Source organism: Electrona antarctica (genome assembly GCF_951216825.1).
Source record: "Electrona antarctica genome assembly, chromosome: 3".
In the NCBI taxonomy this organism is placed as follows: domain Eukaryota; kingdom Metazoa; phylum Chordata; class Actinopteri; order Myctophiformes; family Myctophidae; genus Electrona; species Electrona antarctica.
Window position 1 is genome coordinate 63,067,139 of NC_136808.1, and position 18,487 is coordinate 63,085,625.

At 42.2% G+C, this 18,487-nt stretch overlaps 2 protein-coding genes across 3 annotated transcripts in view; one reads left to right on the forward strand and one right to left on the reverse strand.

The window, feature by feature from the left end:
• Positions 1–6,616, reverse strand: part of LOC306920371 (transmembrane protein 138-like) — a 34,511-nt gene extending 27,895 nt beyond the window's left edge. Inside the window, exon 1 of the mRNA XM_079497114.1 lies at positions 6,467–6,616. The gene's annotated coding sequence lies outside the window, so the exon portion shown is untranslated. The remainder of the gene's footprint in view (positions 1–6,466) is intronic.
• Positions 6,617–10,156: 3,540 nt separating this feature from the next.
• The window catches only part of LOC306920374 (CD151 antigen-like), a 38,473-nt gene continuing 30,142 nt past the window's right edge, over positions 10,157–18,487 (forward strand). The window contains exon 1 of one of the 2 annotated variants that reach the window (XM_079497117.1): positions 10,157–10,295. The gene's annotated coding sequence lies outside the window, so the exon portion shown is untranslated. The remainder of the gene's footprint in view (positions 10,296–18,487) is intronic. The other variant, XM_079497118.1, reaches the window with a different exon arrangement.

The following is an 18,487-nucleotide window of genomic DNA, read 5'->3' on the forward strand; positions in this document are numbered from 1 at the left end:
GCCACATTGTTTTAGTGGGTTTTATGAGCTGGAAGCCACATTCTGTTTTAGTGGGTTTTATGAGCTGGAAGCCACATTGTGTTAGTGGGTTTTATGAGCTGGAAGCCACATTGTGTTAGTGGGTTTTATGAGCTGGAAGCCACATTGTGTTAGTGGGTTTTATGAGCTGGAAGCCACATTGTTTTAGTGGGTTTTATGAGCTGGAAGCCACATTGTTTTAGTGGGTTTTATGAGCTGGAAGCCACATTCTGTTTTAGTGGGTTTTATGAGCTGGAAGCCACATTGTGTTTTAGTGGGTTTTATGAGCTGGAAGGTTTTATGAGCTGGAAGGTTTTATGAGCTGGAAGGTTTTATGAGCTGGAAGGTTTTATGAGCTGGAAGCCACATTGTGTTAGTGGGTTTTATGAGCTGGAAGCCACATTGTGTTAGTGGGTTTTATGAGCTGGAAGCCACATTGTGTTAGTGGGTTTTATGAGCTGGAAGCCACATTGTTTGTGGGTTTTATGAGCTGGAAGCCACATTGTTTTAGTGGGTTTTATGAGCTGGAAGCCACATTGTGTTAGTGGGTTTTATGAGCTGGAAGCCACATTGTTTGTGGGTTTTATGAGCTGGAAGCCACATTGTTTTAGTGGGTTTTATGAGCTGGAAGCCACATTGTGTTAGTGGGTTTTATGAGCTGGAAGCCACATTGTTTGTGGGTTTTATGAGCTGGAAGCCACATTGTTTGTGGGTTTTATGAGCTGGAAGCCACATTGTTTGTGGGTTTTATGAGCTGGAAGCCACATTGTGTAAAGATGGGTTTTATGAGCTGGAAGCCACATTGTGTAAAGATAAACAAATAAATACTTGAAATCATTTACGTTGTGTGCACTGAATCTATAATCCATGAAAGTTAAACTTTTTGAATGGAATTATGGAAATAAACCAACTTTTCCATGATATTCAAAGTCTTTGTAAAGGTGCTCTATAGGCCTATATGCTTTATTTCAGACTCGGGGAGATCCATATTTAATACAGAGGAATACAAATAAATACAAAACAGTATATATATATTTGTGAATTGAATTGAATAATAGCTCCTTTGAATTATTGTGAATTAGATCTGCTATTTTCAAATTATTGTATAGATTTGAAGTCTTGGAATGGGTCATTCTACATCAGCAACAGGCGGCCCCCACCTTCACTTAATGTGGCCCTAGATTCATTTCGGAATACTGATATGTTATTGATTCCAGCTGTTTACAATATTATGCAAACATGACCCGCTTTAATTACTTGTCTAAATTAGTAGCTTGCTGAGTAGTATTACAAATAATGTTATTGTCTTTTTGATGTCCAATATATTTGCATTTAGTTAAAATGAATCTTCAGGATCCCAATTAAAAATAGCAAAACATTATTCAGGATTTCAATCCAAATAATAGCAAAAAATTCTGATCTACAAGCTCAAAACACGTCGCATCGCGACGTGTTTTGAGCTTGTAGATCAGCAATTTTTGTTACAACATGCATGCAATGTGGCCGTTTGGGAGCGAGTGTGAAAATAGAGCGGCCCTCTCCATGGTCAAAGTTGCCCACCCCTGTTCTACATAATGAGGAGCCTTTTGGTACTTTACATTAACCCCTGTTCTACATAATGAGGAGCCTTTTGGTACTTTACATTAACCCCTGTTCTACATAATGAGGAGCCTTTTGGTACTTTACATTAACCCCTGTTCTACATAATGAGGAGCCTTTTGGTACTTTACATTAACCCCTGTTCTACATAATGAGGAGCCTTTTGGTACTTTACATTAACCCCTGTTCTACATAATGAGGAGCCTTTTGGTACTTTACATTAACCCCTGTTCTACACAATGAGGAGCCTTTTGGTACTTTACATTAACCCCTGTTCTACATAATGAGGAGCCTTTTGGTACTTTACATTAACCCCTGTTCTACATAATGAGGAGCCTTTTGGTACTTTACATTAACCCCTGTTCTACATAATGAGGAGCCTTTTGGTACTTTACATTAACCCCTGTTCTACATAATGAGGAGCCTTTTGGTACTTTACATTAACCCCTGTTCTACATAATGAGGAGCCTTTTGGTACTTTACATTAACCCCTGTTCTACATAATGAGGAGCCTTTTGGTACTTTACATTAACCCCTGTTCTACATAATGAGGAGCCTTTTGGTACTTTACATTAACCCCTGTTCTACATAATGAGGAGCCTTTTGGTACTTTACATTACACCCCTGTTCTACATAATGAGGAGCCTTTTGGTACTTTACATTAACCCCTGTTCTACATAATGAGGAGCCTTTTGGTACTTTACATTAACCCCTGTTCTACATAATGAGTAGCCTTTTGGTACTTTACATTAACCCCTGTTCTACATAATGAGGAGCCTTTTGGTACTTTACATTAACCCCTGTTCTACATAATGAGGAGCCTTTTGGTACTTTACATTAACCCCTGTTCTACATAATGAGTAGCCTTTTGGTACTTTACATTAACCCCTGTTCTACATAATGAGGAGCCTTTTGGTACTTTACATTAACCCCTGTTCTACATAATGAGTAGCCTTTTGGTACTTTACATTAACCCCTGTTCTACATAATGAGGAGCCTTTTGGTACTTTACATTAACCCCTGTTCTACATAATGAGTAGCCTTTTGGTACTTTACATTAACCCCTGTTCTACATAATGAGTAGCCTTTTGGTACTTTACATTAACCCCTGTTCTACATAATGAGGAGCCTTTTGGTACTTTACATTAACCCCTGTTCTACATAATGAGTAGCCTTTTGGTACTTTACATTAACCCCTGTTCTACATAATGAGGAGCCTTTTGGTACTTTACATTAACCCCTGTTCTACATAATGAGGAGCCTTTTGGTACTTTACCTTTTGATACCAATGTGTTTCTAATACTCTTTTTTTAACCGGACTTCTGAGTATTTCTACATTGCAGTATTGATACTACATTAATTGCAGTAGGCCTTTTAATGATACTTTTACTTAAGTTAAGTATAGAATGTGAGACTGTGAGTAGGCCTTTTAATGATACTTTTACTTAAGTTAAGTATAGAATGTGAGACTGTGAGTAGGACTTTTAATGATACTTTTACTTAAGTTAAGTATAGAATGTGAGACTGTGAGTAGGCCTTTTAATGATACTTTTACTTAAGTTAAGTATAGAATGTGAGACTGTGAGTAGGCCTTTTAATGATACTTTTACTTAAGTTAAGTATAGAATGTGAGACTGTGAGTAGGCCTTTTAATGATACTTTTACTTAAGTTAAGTATAGAATGTGAGACTGTGAGTAGGCCTTTTAATGATACTTTTACTTAAGTTAAGTATAGAATGTGAGACTGTGAGTAGGCCTTTTAATGATACTTTTACTTAAGTTAAGTATAGAATGTGAGACTGTGAGTAGGCCTTTTAATGATACTTTTACTTAAGTTAAGTATAGAATGTGAGACTGTGAGTAGGACTTTTAATGATACTTTTACTTAAGTTAAGTATAGAATGTGAGACTGTGAGTAGGCCTTTTAATGATACTTTTACTTAAGTTAAGTATAGAATGTGAGACTGTGAGTAGGCCTTTTAATGATACTTTTACTTAAGTTAAGTATAGAATGTGAGACTGTGAGTAGGCCTTTTAATGATACTTTTACTTAAGTTAAGTATAGAATGTGAGACTGTGAGTAGGCCTTTTAATGATACTTTTACTTAAGTTAAGTATAGAATGTGAGACTGTGAGTAGGCCTTTTAATGATACTTTTACTTAAGTTAAGTATAGAATGTGAGACTGTGAGTAGGCCTTTTAAAGATACTTTTACTTAAGTTAAGTATAGAATGTGAGACTGTGAGTAGGCCTTTTAATGATACTTTTACTTAAGTTAAGTATAGAATGTGAGACTGTGAGTAGGCCTTTTAATGATACTTTTACTTAAGTTAAGTATAGAATGTGAGACTGTGAGTAGGCCTTTTAATGATACTTTTACTTAAGTTAAGTATAGAATGTGAGACTGTGAGTAGGACTTTTAATGATACTTTTACTTAAGTTAAGTATAGAATGTGAGACTGTGAGTAGGCCTTTTAATGATACTTTTACTTAAGTTAAGTATAGAATGTGAGACTGTGAGTAGGCCTTTTAATGATACTTTTACTTAAGTTAAGTATAGAATGTGAGACTGTGAGTAGGCCTTTTAATGATACTTTTACTTAAGTTAAGTATAGAATGTGAGACTGTGAGTAGGCCTTTTAATGATACTTTTACTTAAGTTAAGTATAGAATGTGAGACTGTGAGTAGGCCTTTTAATGATACTTTTACTTAAGTTAAGTATAGAATGTGAGACTGTGAGGACTTTTTACCACCACTGATTATGAGTCGCTTTTCATTTACTCACCATAAACCCCTTGAACCCAAACATAGTAGATCAATAAGCATCCATTGGCCCCAAACATAGATCAATAAGCATCCATTGGCCCCAAACATAGATCAATAAGCATCCATTGGCCCCAAACATAGATCAATAAGCATCCATTGGCCCCAAACATAGATCAATAAGCATCCATTGGCCCCAAACATAGATCAATAAGCATCCATTGGCCCCAAACATAGATCAATAAGCATCCATTGGCCCCAAACATAGTAGATCAATAAGCATCCATTGGCCCCAAACATAGTAGATCAATAAGGATCCATTGGCCCCAAACATAGATCAATAAGCATCCATTGGCCCCAAACATAGTAGATCAATAAGCATCCATTGGCCCCAAACATAGATCAATAAGCATCCATTGGCCCCAAACATAGATCAATAAGCATCCATTGGCCCCAAACATAGATCAATAAGCATCCATTGGCCCCAAACATAGATCAATAAGCATCCATTGGCCCCAAACATAGTAGATCTACAAGCCCATGCTATGCAGTGTGAGCTCATATAGGCTATTTGGGGGGAGATATTTGTTTTAGAGGAGAGAAGACAGTGTTTTAGAGGAGATAGGACAGTGTTTTAGAGGAGAGAAGACAGTGTTTTAGAGAAGACAGTGTTTTAGAGAAGAGAAGACAGTGTTTTAGAGAAGACAGTGTTTTAGAGGAGATAAGACAGTGTTTTAGAGAAGACAGTGTTTTAGAGGAGAGAAGACAGTGTTTTAGAGGAGAGAAGACAGTGTTTTAGAGGAGATAAGACAGTGTTTTAGAGGAGATAAGACAGTGTTTTAGAGAAGAGAAGACAGTGTTTTAGAGGAGAGAAGACAGTGTTTTAGAGGAGAGAAGACAGTGTTTTAGAGAAGAGAAGACAGTGTTTTAGAGGAGAGAAGACAGTGTTTTAGAGGAGAGAAGACAGTGTTTTAGAGGAGAGAAGACAGTGTTTTAGAGGAGAGAAGACAGTGTTTTAGAGGAGAGAAGACAGTGTTTTAGAGAAGAGAAGACAGTGTTTTAGAGGAGAGAAGACAGTGTTTTAGAGGAGAGGAGACAGTGTTTTAGAGGAGAGAAGACAGTGTTTTAGAGGAGAGAAGACAGTGTTTTAGAGAAGACAGTGTTTTAGAGGAGAGAAGACAGTGTTTTAGAGAAGACAGTGTTTTAGAGGAGAGAAGACAGTGTTTTAGAGGAGCGAAGACAGTGTTTTAGAGGAGAGAAGACAGTGTTTTAGAGGAGAGCAGACAGTGTTTTAGAGAAGACAGTGTTTTAGAGGAGAGAAGACAGTGTTTTAGAGGAGAGAAGACAGTGTTTTAGAGGAGAGAAGACAGTGTTTTAGAGAAGACAGTGTTTTAGAGAAGACAGTGTTTTAGAGGAGAGAAGACAGTGTTTTAGAGGAGAGAAGACAGTGTTTTAGAGAAGACAGTGTTTTAGAGTCTTATCTCCTCTAAAACTTAGAGGAGATAAGACAGTGTTTTAGAGGAGAGAAGACAGTGTTTTAGAGAAGACAGTGTTTTAGAGGAGAGAAGACAGTGTTTTAGAGGAGAGAAGACAGTGTTTTAGAGAAGAGAAGACAGTGTTTTAGAGAAGACAGTGTTTTAGAGGAGAGAAGACAGTGTTTTAGAGAAGACAGAGTTTTAGAGGAGACAGTGTTTTAGAGGAGAGAAGACAGTGTTTTAGAGGAGAGAAGACAGTGTTTTAGAGGAGAGAAGACAGAACCAACTCAGAGGTCCAGGTTAGTAAAGTGAGTCTACTCTAGAGGGTTAAGTTGTTAATTGTTATACATTCAGTGCAAAATCTATTCGTTTTTGTATTTGTCAAATACTAAATGTGTTATTTAAAAAATAAATAGCTAGATTAAAACACGTTTGTTTTGTAGTAGCCTGTAGCCTGTAGCCTGTAGCCTGTAGCCAGGTATCGTGCGTGCAGCCCAAAGACGTGTAGTAAGCCTGGCCAACTTAATCCTATTATCTAGCCATCTAATGCTGAAACAAAACAACAGCACTAGCCTACAGCTAAACGACAAAAGCACAGCATGATGAGTACCTGGAACTAGCAGTAAGATGAAGGACAACACAGTCTTCTTGGAGTCTATTGAAGTTGCACAAATCCAAAGTTCACATTATACACACAGTACTAAAGGTGCGCCTCGCGTGAGTCGCGTCTGCCCAGGAGGTTTAATCACAGCCCCCCCCCCTGCTGTGATGACGTGCTCTAACAGCCTTTGTCCCGTAACGTCTCTAATAGACGGGCACATCAGTGATCACCCACCCACACCCACCCCCTGCATAGGGGCTATGCATTTTTGAGTGGTGCAACCACTCCAAGGAACAGCAATGTCCGTGTTAACCTATGTGACGTTAACCTTGACGTTAACCTATGTGACTATGAGTAGCAGTAGGGGCAAAAGTGGCGCTGTTGTGCCATAAACAGAGAGAGAGAGATAGTGATGCACTGTTGCCTGCTAATGAGAGAGAGAGAGAGAGAGAGAGAGAGAGAGAGAGAGAAGGGGGGGGGGGGGGGGGGGGTAGGGGGAGAGGGGAGTTGCACCACTCAGTTCACACAGGTGTGATTTTTTTTTATATCATCTTAATGTTATGAAGTGGTTCTAGAACGTTTTATAATGCCAAGGACGGACCCACCATGCACAGTCTTATAACTCTGACAGTTATGGGGACCAAATACCCATACGGGTCCATTTGGTGGACTATTAAAGTATCAATCATTTCCCTAGCCTCATTAGTCGTTACCCAGGCTTTTAGGGAACCCCTCCCTCCCTCAATGACCCCTAGGGGTCCCCGCCACGGCGCCGCCACTTAGAACCACTGTAATGAATGCAGCGAAAAGTGCACTAACAATGTGTGCCATGCCATGCAGTGCTGAAGACTGAATATGTGAGCTAAAGAACCACTGATGGGTGTTGGTTTAAATGCAAATTGCTAAACGCCAAAACCCTGCATGGTAAAACCTTCTGCCCTAAAACCTTGGTTTTATTTGAAACATTACGGTAATGCTTCTAGGACGGATGTTTGGAACCAGAGTGACCTCTAGTGGTTGAAACGTAGCACTGCCATTAAAGTCAATGAAAGATACATTCTACATTCCCATTACATTAATTAACAGAAAAACACAACTCTGCTTGATCAAAAATCAACATGTCAGTTCCTGCAGGAAAACCTCACAGCATTCTTCTCTGACCTTCAGCCTCAAAACATTCACGTGGACCAGAGGTTCTAATCCAGGGGTCCTTGAGGGGGTTCCAGGTGGTCCTTGAGGGGGTTCCAGGTGGTCCCCAGCTGGGACCACCTAGTGGTCCTTGAGGGGGTTCCAGGTGGTCCTTCAGGGGGTTCCAGGTGGTCCTTGAGGGGGTTCCAGGTGGTCCCCAGCTGGGACCACTAGTGGTCCTTGGGGGGGTTCCAGGTGGTCCCCAGCTAAATGATGGCGAGTTGGTATAACCAAATGGACCCGTAGCCTATAGAGCGTTAACTCTTGAGAGCGTATAAATTAAACCAAATGGACCCGGAGAGCGTATAAATTAAACCAAATGGACCCGGAGAGCGTATAAATTAAACCAAATGGACCCGGAGAGCGTATAAATTAAACCAAATGGACCCGGAGAGCGTATAAATTAAACCAAATGGACCTGGAGAGCGTATAAATTAAACCAAATGGACCCGGAGAGCGTATAAATTAAACCAAATGGACCCGGAGAGCGTATAAATTAAACCAAATGGACCGGGAGAGCGTATAAATTAAACCAAATGGACCCGGAGAGCGTATAAATTAAACCAAATGGACCCGGAGAGCGTATAAATTAAACCAAATGGACCCGGAGAGCGTATAAATTAAACCAAATGGACCCGGAGAGCGTATAAATTAAACCAAATGGACCCGGAGAGCGTATAAATGAGTTCCCGGTCCATTTCATTTCATTTTATGCTCTCAAGAGTTACATTATTGTTAAACATCTGCATTACATAATTTACAAGAAGTCTACATGATTAGAGAATGTAGAAGAATTGTTATTTATTTTGATCAATGTTTGCCTGTTATCTCTCCTATGGTACCACATCAATACACGTGTGTGTGTGTGTGTGTGTGTGTGTGTGTGTGTGTGTGTGTGTGTGTGTGTGTGTGTGTGTGTGTGTGTGTGTGTGTGTGTGTGTGTGTGTGTGTGTGTGTGTGTGTGTGTGTGTGTGCGCGTGTGTGTGTGTGTGAGCAGTGACCTTTCTCGATACATATAATCGTCTGTAATCGTTAAATAAATTGTATTACCTTACTTACTGACCTAGTCCAATGTTACGTGCCTGAGAGGGCCCTAAGGTCTGCGGATCAGGATCTTTTAATAGTTCCAAGCACCAAACGGAAAACAAAAGGTGACAGAGCCCTTCAGGTTGTAGCGCCCACACGGTGGAATGCCCCCCCACGGGTGTTGAGATCCGCAGCCTATGTGGACATTTTTAAGAATCAACTCAAAACTTTGCTATTTGCACAAGCTTTTCCTAATGTAACATAATGGTTGTGTTGTTTATTTTGATGTGTTGTTATTTTTCTTAGATCAATTGTATGTTCCTGTTTTTTGTTGACTACTATTCTGTTGTATGTTCTTTGTTTTTAATTTCTGCATGTAAAGCACTTTGAGTGAGTTTTCTCTGTGAGAAGTGCTATATAAATAAAATGTACTTACTTACTTACTTACTTACTTACTTACTATTATAATAACGCCATTACAAACCGTGCTGGGACTTTGGGAGAAGTAGGATTATTTATTTGAAAAACGGCATCTACACCAAATTAAAAGTATTCGTTATTCATCATGATGTTATTACATTGTAATAAGAAATAGGGCCTACATTATGTGTTCATACTTCATAGCTTCAATGTAGTAGAGGCTGTTTCTACATTGTGATACTTTGACTACTGTCACTGTCACAAACTCATCGCTGCTTTAAGGCCAGTGTTGTTTTCGTCGACTAAAACTAAGACGAAAAATGTTCGTCGACTACCTTTTTCCACTGACGAAAACTAAATGGAAACTAAATGAAAACTAAGCTATGATGACTAAAACTAAGACTAAACATACTGACAATTTCATCAACAGATAAAGACTAGACTAAAATGTTAGGCAGGGACTAGTGGACAAGAGATCCATAAGTCATTTTACATTTGTTTGCATGCTGAAAATAGCTGATCTACAAGCACACAACGCGTCGCAGCGCGACGCGTTGTGTGCTTGTAGATCAGCTATTTTCAGCAAGTGTAAAATCAGCCATTACGACGGCATCAAGGCCCACCAAAATACATTTTAGTCGACTAAATCAACTGTAGATTTAGTCGACTAAAATCTTATGACATTTAGTCGACTAAAACTAGACTAACACTAAAACATTCCAGGTGACTAAAATGTGACTAAAACTAAATGAAAACTATTCAAGAGACTATGACTAAAACTAAAATAAAAATGTGCTGCCCAAAACAACCCTTTTGAAGGCCTGAATGAGCAGCATGGACTCCCACCCACCGCCCTGTACTGGGAGGGACAGGGACATGGACTCCCACCCACCGCCCTGTACTGGGAGGGACAGGGACATGGACTCCCACCCACCGCCCTGTACTGGGAGGGACAGGGGAAAGAAAGGTGGTTGTTTCTCTCGGGGTGGAGTCTCACCCACACAGAGACAGACCACGTAGCCTCTCCCTCTGTCTCTCCCCTCCCTCTGTCTGACTGTGTTCTAACGCGCTTTGCTTTGCGGACACACTTTCTCTCTTTCATTCCACCCCAGGGAATCCATCTGGAATGAAAAGCATCTTTTAGGTTCCTTCCCAGACACACCATCCGTCCACTGGACCCGGCGGACCACCAAACACCAAGCAGGTAAGTCAAGTATAGGAAGTGATTTGAGCAAAACTCGATACTTTGTAGCTGGTTGGTCATTGTTGTCGGGCCGACCGGCCGCTCGCTCTCTCTCTCTCTCTCTCTCTCTCTCTCTCTCTCTCTCTCTCAATTCAATTCAATTTCAATTCAAAGGAGCTTTATTTGCATGAGAAAACATGTAAACAGAGCTGTGTTATATTAACACTCTAACGCTCTCTCTCTCTCTCTCTCTCTCTCTCTCTCTCTCTCTCTCTGATTGTCGCATTTAAATCGTCTTGTTTGTTTTAGTTAACATTTGTAACAATAATGTTATTACTATGTAAGTATAACAACTCGTCTTTTCACGCGCAGTAGTTAAACCAATCGTATACACGTTTCTTTCTCCTGAGAAATAAATGAGCCCTTTCTAAGCCAGTGGTCTCCAGGCAGCGTAAACCTTAGATCCGTAGCCTCCAGGCATTGTGTTCTGTTCTTCCCGCAGGCAGAGGCCGGGTTAACAGATAAGACATGTCTGGAGACAGTTATGCGGGATATGTGGTCCACCCCCCCCCCTCACAGACCTGTTATAACCATTCACTGATTACCACTGTAGTAGCCTACTGTTCAGAGAATGATTATAACATTGATTGATTGAAGTATTTATTAACAGCTTGCAGAATTACAGTACATTTCAAGCACAAACTCAATACAGAGACTGTTAACTGTGAGTGGACGACACCATAAAGCATTACACTTGTTTACAAGAGGGTCCACCATGTTCAATTCATCACATTTATAGACGTACAGATATACACTTCTATATAACCCCCAAAACAGGAAAATCATCATAAAGGAGGTAAAAAGGGAAAAGAAAACATATACAGTGAGGGGAAAAGGGGTCCTATGATGAATTCCTGTTCCTGTACGTCTCTAAATGTTTTGATGAATTGAACATGGTGGACCCTCTTGTAAACAAGTGTAATGCTTTATGGTGTCGTCATTTGTTAACAGTCTTTGTATTGAGTTTGTGCTTGAAATGTACTGTAATTCTGCAAACTGTTAATACATATTTAAATCAATCAATCAATCAATCAATCAATCAGTCTAGTAGGTTATAGTAGTAGCCTATAAGAAACAATCGTTTAGCCCTGGGGACTTCTACTGGTACCAGTAGAAGTTAGCCCTGGGGACTTCTACTGGTACCAGTAGAAGTTAGCCCTGGGGACTTCTACTGGTACCAGTAGAAGTTAGCCCTGGGGACTTCTACTGGTACCAGTAGAAGTTAACCCTGGGGACTTCTACTCGTAGAGCTTGTAGGTCTGCTATTTTTGAAAAATCGAAGAACGACTGACATAGAAACATAGCTTTTTCAGAAAACTGTCAGGATGTAGAAGACATTTTAAACTGTCAGGATGTAGAAGACATTTTAAACTGTCAGGATGTAGAAGACATTTTAAACTGTCAGGATGTAGAAGACATTTTAAACTGTCAGGATGTAGAAGACATTTTTAGAATCTGATCTCAGGTCAAAATGGGTTATATTAGCCTTAAATCAGTCTGTCCAATAGTCTTTATATTAGCCTTAAATCAGTCTGTCCAATAGTCTTTATATTAGCCTTAAATCAGTCTGTCCAATAGTCTTTATATTAGCCTTAAATCAGTCTGTCCAATAGTCTTTATATTAGCCTTAAATCAGTCTGTCCAATAGTCTTTATATTAGCCTTAAATCAGTCTGTCCAATAGTCTTTATATTAGCCTTAAATCAGTCTGTCCAATAGTCTTTATATTAGCCTTAAATCAGTCTGTCCGATAGTCTTTATATTAGCCTTAAATCAGTCTGTCCAATAGTCTTTATATTAGCCTTAAATCAGTCTGTCCAATAGTCTTTATATTAGCCTTAAATCAGTCTGTCCAATAGTCTTTATATTAGCCTTAAATCAGTCTGTCCAATAGTCTTTATATTAGCCTTAAACTTAAATCAGTCACTGAAGGAAACCAAACCATGTCCAAAAAGCGCCCCATCTATAGCTCTGTACATGTCATTAATCATTGAACCTATTAACCTACATTTGAGTGTAATTGTCCCTTTGTGCCCCCGTTGTGTGGTAACTGGTAAGGGGTGAGCCAAGTTATAATAAAGCATTGTGTCATAATTACATCATAACACAAAGGAGTGCTTTGTACCGACCCCCCCGTCTACAGTGACCCCCCCGTTCACCTACACAGCTTCCCATACAGTGACACAATGATAAGGTTTATTTATAGAGCTCTGAGACGTCCAGGTGCATTTGGGATACCGTCACTTTGGGAGGGATCATGATGGGAACAGCATTCATACTGTCACTTTGGGAGGGATCATGATGGGAACAGCATTCCTACCGTCACTTTGGGAGGGATCATGATGGGAACAGCATTCATACTGTCACTTTGGGAGGGATCATGATGGGAACAGCATTCATACTGTCACTTTGGGAGGGATCATGATGGGAACAGCATTCATACTGTCACTTTGGGAGGGATCATGATGGGAACAGCATTCATACTGTCACTTTGGGAGGGATCATGATGGGAACAGCATTCATACTGTCACTTTGGGAGGGATCATGATGGGAACAGCATTCATACTGTCACTTTGGGAGGGATCATGATGGGAACAGCATTCATACTGTCACTTTGGGAGGGATCATGATGGGAACAGCATTCATACTGTCACTTTGGGAGGGATCATGATGGGAACAGCATTCATACCGTCACTTTGGGAGGGATCATGATGGGAACAGCATTCATACTGTCACTTTGGGAGGGATCATGATGGGAACAGCATTCATACTGTCACTTTGGGAGGGATCATGATGGGAACAGCATTCATACTGTCACTTTGGGAGGGATCATGATGGGAACAGCATTCATACTGTCACTTTGGGAGGGATCATGATGGGAACAGCATTCATACTGTCACTTTGGGAGGATCATGATGGGAACAGCATTCATACTGTCACTTTGGGAGGGATCATGATGGGAACAGCATTCATACTGTCACTTTGGGAGGGATCATGATGGGAACAGCATTCCTACCGTCACTTTGGGAGGGATCATGATGGGAACAGCATTCAGAGTTCCAGACACCCAGGGTGCCGGCCCGATTCCGGCGAGCCGCCCCACGTCCGAAACTCGTTGAGAAATGACAGAGTTATTGGGGGTCCCTGTACTGTACTGTACTGTACTGTACTGTACTGTACTGTACTGTACTGTACTGTACTGTACTGTACTGTACTGTACTGTACTGTACTGTACTGTACTGTACTGTCACACCCAAAATCACCATATATACAGTTAATATGTGCGTGTGTGTTTGTGTGTGTGTGTTAGGTTGCGCACAGGTGGTGAAAAACAACCATGCTGTTTTCGTGCTCAGACGCACCCACCCACCCAGCCAGGCAGGCAGGCACCCACACACATACTCACTTAAGGAAGTGGTTGCACCACTTAAAAAGTAGGGGACCAAGTATAGATCCCTGGGGGACTGTGGTCAACAAAGTAGGGTTTATTAAGTGGCGTGTGTAATACAGGGATGTTTCACAAAGCGTGGAATGACTTGAGCAACATTTTAAATGCTTGTATTTTAGTATTATTTATATATAGGGCTTTAAAATGTGAGCAAGAAATGTCAGCAAGAATATCAGACACCCTTCGCCTGTTGTCGACGGCTGCAACAGTTGAGACGAATAACAGTCTAAATTCATAATTTATTCTGACCCCTCCCTGAAAAGGCCTATAATCTGTCCTGACCACTTATCTATGATTTATACATCATGGATAATGAGTGTGGACTGGGTTGGTTAGACCAGTCATTAGTCCTACAACTACAACCTATCTCAAACCCTCACCCTAAACCTAACCTCCCACGGGGCAGCACACCTATACCTAGCCTTAACCCATGTCTAACCAACGACTAGTCTAAACTAAGTATGCACCCTAAACCTAACCTTAACCCATGTCTAACCAACGACTAGTCTAAATGGTAAATGGTGCATTTATATAGCGCCTTTATCCAAGGCACTTTACAGAGATTGTGCATTACATTCACCCATTCACACACACATACATACACCGATGGCAGCGGAAACCATGCAAGGCACCAACTAGCACATCGGGAGCAATTAGGGGTTCAGTGTCTTGCTCAAGGACACTTCGACAGTAACTCTGCGGGAGCCCGGGTTCGAACTGGCAACCTTACGGTTACCATCCAGGCACTCTACCCCTGAGCCACCGCCGTCTAAACTAAGTATGCACCCTGTGTGGACTTAGGCTGTTATTCGTCTCAACTGCTTGTGTAAACTAATTGTTGACAGACACTGAAACAACTGAACATTTAGTGAAACGGTTATCAATGTGTGAAGTGTGAACATGTGGCATTGTGCCAACCTCCCAGGTTTAGCTGGGTGGGGGGGACACGGGGGGGGGGGGGGTAGTGGGGACACGGGGTCTGCATGCCTGCATGGGATCTGGCCTCCTACGTCTGAGCAGCCTTGTTAAAAAAAAAACAACAACCTTGAGTGCAGAATGAGACGTTCCTAAAATAACTAGGCCTGTAAATTGGGTCAGTGTGTCGGGCCTTTCATTTTTCTTTTTAGACATTTTTCGGGGCTTTTTCTGCCTTGACAGATCGACTGACAGGAAATGGGGAGAGAGAGCAGCGAGATCCGTGAGCTGCTGTGATAGGAGAAGGATATAGGACATGGAACACAACCACCCTAAAGTGGTGTATTCCTCCACTATCTGAATCCAGTGATCTTGCGGTACATAGAAATTGACTTTCAATTGTACATACATTTTGTTTTGATTGTATTGTTCCACTTTTTGCTTTGGCAATGTAATGTAATGTAATGTAAACATGTTTGCTCATTGCAATAATGCCCTTTGAATTGAATTGAGATGGGGGGGGGGGGGGGGGGGGGGAGGGGGGGGTGACCAGCAAAGGACGTCGCTGGGAAGGGACTCGAACCAGTGACGTCTAGGCCATATTGTTATACTTTTTCAAACATTTTCAGAAATAGAAATATGCAAAATGCGACTATATGTGACTAACAGACAGACAGAACTGGTCACACTGAGCTTTAGTTTAAATCTGCCGATGCAGCGCATTCTGCCACTGCATTCTGCCACTGCATTCTGCCACTGCATTCTGCCACTGCATTCTGCCACTGCATTCTGCCACTGCATTCTGCCACTGCATTCTGCCACTGCATTCTGCCACTGCATTCTGCCACTGCATTCTGCCACTGCATTCTGCCACTGCATTCTGCCACTGCATTCTGCCACTGCATTCTGCCACTGCATTCTGCCGCTGCATTCTGCCACTGCATTCTGCCACTGCATTCTGCCACTGCATTCTGCCACTGCATTCTGCCACTGCATTTCAATGGGAACGGAGCGTTCGTTATTTGTATTTTGGAAATGGTGACAAACCGCTCCATTCCCATTAAAGTTGGTGTGACCGCACCCGAAAGACTGTCTGTGGTTTTCATTAAACTTGTGTCAAGCGGTTGTTGCCAAACCTCAGTCTTGGCATTGTGGTGGGAAATGCCCTTTAGTTTAATCAGTCTTCTTAACTCAGCTGTTCTTTAGCCTCAAACGGCCGTGTCAATAAAGCCTTGTTTGAATTGAATTGACAGGCCTACACTAAAAGCATCCTCCCAGCAGATGGTCAGCAGACACAGCATATTAAACACACACACACACACACACGCACTGTCACACACACACACACGCACGCACAGTCGCACACACGCACAGTCGCACGCACGCACGCACGCACGCACGCACGCACGCACACGTCACACGCACGCGCACGCACGCACACACGCACTCACGCACGCATGCACACGCACAGTCGCACACACGCACAGTCGCACGCACGCACGCACACACGCACGCGCATGCACACACGCACGCACACAGACAAACACGCGCGCACAGCCGCACGCACACACACACAAACACAACACGCTTTAATGTAATGAATTTAACCTTTAATTTATTATCTAGATCATTAATTCATTTATTTCCCAGCACTATCTTTTAAACCAATTAAGACCTGGGCCGATTCTACAAATCTATCTTAAATCTTATTTAGAATAGATTTCAGTAAAACCGTTTTCTTACTTACTTACTCTCAAGATTTACTTGACCTTAATATATCAGGACCTAATATATCATGTACTGTCGTTCACAATCGGATTCATATATCAGGACCTAATATATCATGTACTGTCGTTCACAATCGGTGGAACACTGTAGCCCAAAATGCATTCTGACTCTTGAGGTGTCAGCTGTGGTTGCATGAGAGCCAATTTCTTTCATTCTTTGCCTAATGAAATGAAGTTATTTACGATTCATTTAGATGAGCGCTGATTTATGATTCATGTCCTGTTTACTCCCACATGGCAACACTATTTCTGACATGCACAACCAACCCAATAAGGTTGGAAGATGAACTCATCAAAACACATCACCCCTAATTCAGAAGAAATGATATCCCTGACTTGGTGTGCAGTGACTCCTGTGAGACTGCTGTGCTTTTGGGGTTTTGTGACAAACACACATCATTATTTATATTTGATGTATGTTTGGGAAGCACTGCTTCCCAAACAGTGGGTCAGGAGGACCCTTTAGACAGTGGGTCAGGAGGACCCTTTAGACAGTGGGTCAGGAGGACCCTTTAGACAGTGGTTCAGGAGGACCCTTTAGACAGTGGGTCAGGAGGACCCTTTAGAGCACTGCTTCCCCAACAGTGGGTCAGGAGGACCCTTTAGACAGTGGGTCAGGAGGACCCTTTAGAGCACTGCTTCCCCAACAGTGGGTCAGGAGGACCCTTTAGAACACTGCTTCCCCAACAGTGGGTCAGGAGGACCCTTTAGACAGTGGGTCAGGAGGACCCTTTAGAACACTGCTTCCCCAACAGTGGGTCAGGAGGACCCTTTAGACAGTGGGTCAGGAGGACCCTTTAGAACACTGCTTCCCCAACAGTGGGTCAGGAGGACCCTTTAGACAGTGGGTCAGGAGGACCCTTTAGAGCACTGCTTCCCCAACAGTGGGTCAGGAGGACCCTTTAGACAGTGGGTCAGGAGGACCCTTTAGACAGTGGGTCAGGAGGACCCTTTAGACAGTGGTTCAGGAGGACCCTTTAGACAGTGGGTCAGGAGGACCCTTTAGAACACTGCTTCCCCAACAGTGGGTCAGGAGGACCCTTTAGAACACTGCTTCCCCAACAGTGGGTCAGGAGGACCCTTTAGACAGTGGGTCAGGAGGACCCTTTAGACAGTGGGTCAGGAGGACCCTTTAGAGCACTGCTTCCCAAACAGTGGGTCAGGAGGACCCTTTAGACAGTGGGTCAGGAGGACCCTTTAGACAGTGGGTCAGGAGGACCCTTTAGAACACTGCTTCCCCAACAGTGGGTCAGGAGGACCCTTTAGACAGTGGGTCAGGAGGACCCTTTAGACAGTGGGTCAGGAGGACCCTTTAGACAGTGGGTCAGGAGGACCCTTTAGACAGTGGGTCAGGAGGACCCTTTAGACAGTGGGTCAGGAGGACCCTTTAGAACACTGCTTCCCCAACAGTGGGTCAGGAGGACCCTTTAGACAGTGGGTCAGGAGGACCCTTTAGACAGTGGGTCAGGAGGACCCTTTAGAGCACTGCTTCCCCAACAGTGGGTCAGGAGGACCCTTTAGACAGTGGGTCAGGAGGACCCTTTAGACAGTGGGTCAGGAGGACCCTTTAGAACACTGCTTCCCCAACAGTGGGTCAGGAGGACCCTTTAGACAGTGGGTCAGGAGGACCCTTTAGAACACTGCTTCCCCAACAGTGGGTCAGGAGGACCCTTTAGAACACTGCTTCCCCAACAGTGGGTCAGGAGGACCCTTTTGTGGGGTCATGACTCGAGTAAAACTCCCATTTAATTTCATAAATTTAAAAAACAACATTATTTCAAAAGATTTTCCCGATTAAGAAACAAACAAAAACAAATCTATGAAATTCCATAAATTTAAAACAAAAGCCTAGTAGTGAAAAATGAGCTTGTAGATCTGTTATTTTCACTAGTTTGGGTCTCAGGAAAACTGTTTTGTTTTGGGTCAACGGCTAAAAAGTTTGGGAACCACTGGTTTAGACTCTAAACGTTAGAGTGTCTGCCCTGACAGACAGACAGACAGACA